Consider the following 1,575-nt stretch of genomic DNA (forward strand, 5'->3'; position numbering starts at 1 on the left):
ACACAGCCTTGAGCTAATAGAAACTATATTAGTGTTTGTTCAAGTCTTTTAGTGTGAAGTATGGATAAAACAATTTGTGCTAAAAAGTACAGTTCTTAGGGGCAAAGTCAGGCCTAGTCAAGAAGAGGTCATAAAGAATAAAGTGAAATTGTTTAATTTTTCATATGTAATTTTCCAGACTTATGCTTTTTTTGAAAAGCAAGAGTCAGACTCAATGAAGTTGAGATGTCTATTATCACTAAATTCTGAGAGACAGGAATTTAATCTGTAGTGGTGGACTATGATGCTGAGAAAGGAGTTTATTCAGAAAGCAAATGATGACACTATCTACTACTATTGATATCTACTACTAATGATGATACTATTCTACTATCTGTGTCTTTGGGTTGCGCCTTTTATTGTAAGGAAGCAAATAGACTCTGCCCTCACCTAGGTATTTTACCTTGAGATACATTTTGTGCTCTAAGGAAATGCCAAAGCATTCAACAAAACATTGCTTGCCCACTATGTTCTAGGCACTATTCTCATCTCTGAGGACACAGTAGTGAACGAGCCAAATAGATCTCTGCCTTTAAGGGGCTCACATTCCTTTCTAAAATTAATTTTTATTGGAGTATATTTGCTTTACGATGTTGTATTAGTTTCTGCTGTACAGCAAAGTCAATCAGTCACACATACACATATACCCCCTCTTTTGGGGATTTCCTTCCCATTTAGGTCACTACAGAGCACTGAGTAGAGTTTCCTGTGTTACACAGTAGGTTCTCATTAGTTCACTATTTTACACATTGTACCAATAGTATACATATGTCAGTCCCAATCTCCCAACTCATCTCACCTCTTACTCCCTCGGTGTCCTTACATTTGTTCTCTATGTCTGTGTCTCTATTTCTGCTTTGCAAATAAGGTTATCTATACCATGTTTCCAGATTCCACATAACGTGTTAATATACGATATTTGTTTTTCTCTTTCTGCCGTACTTCACTCTGTATGACAGTCTCTAGGTCCATCCATGTCTCTAAAAATATGAAACACTTAATGAATTTGCATATCATCTTTGCTTAGAGGCCACACTAATCTTCTCTGTATTGTTCAAAATTTAGTATATGTGTTGCCAAAGCAAGGACTAGGGGGCTCACATTTTCATGGTGGGAGATAGACAATATGTGAGTAAAGAAATAAGTTAGAACATTTTATAAAAAGTTACTGTAATTTAGGACTTTCTGGGTGGGCCAGTGGTTGAGAATCTGCCTACCAATGCAGGGGACACGGGCTTGATCCCTGGTCTGGGAAGACCCCACATGCCAAAGAGCAGCTAAGTCCACAAGCTGCAACGACTGAAGCCCGCGCGCCTAGAGCCTGTGCACAAGAGAAGCCACCGCAATGAGGAACCCGGGCACCTAAACTCAAGACAGCCAGTGCACAACACTGGAGACCCGGTGCAGCCATAAATATATACATGAATTAAATAACACAAAAAATACTTTTAAAAATTGCTGTTTAGTCACTAAATCATGTCTGACTCTTTTGTGACCCAATGGACTGTAGCCCACCAGGCTCCTCTGTCCATGGGA

At 39.2% G+C, this 1,575-nt stretch overlaps 1 non-coding gene across 1 annotated transcript; it reads right to left on the reverse strand.

The window, feature by feature from the left end:
• Positions 1 to 1,021: 1,021 nt before the first annotated feature.
• On the reverse strand, positions 1,022 to 1,128 carry LOC147365685 (U6 spliceosomal RNA). The gene has a single exon (XR_015133527.1). It is a non-coding gene; the product is annotated as a U6 spliceosomal RNA (small nuclear RNA).
• Between the last annotated feature and the right edge of the window lie 447 nt (positions 1,129 to 1,575).

The sequence above is a fragment of the Bos grunniens genome, chromosome 9 (genome assembly GCF_055505025.1).
Source record: "Bos grunniens cultivar Pamir isolate PY7600 chromosome 9, Bosgru_T2T1.0, whole genome shotgun sequence".
Taxonomy (NCBI): domain Eukaryota; kingdom Metazoa; phylum Chordata; class Mammalia; order Artiodactyla; family Bovidae; genus Bos; species Bos grunniens.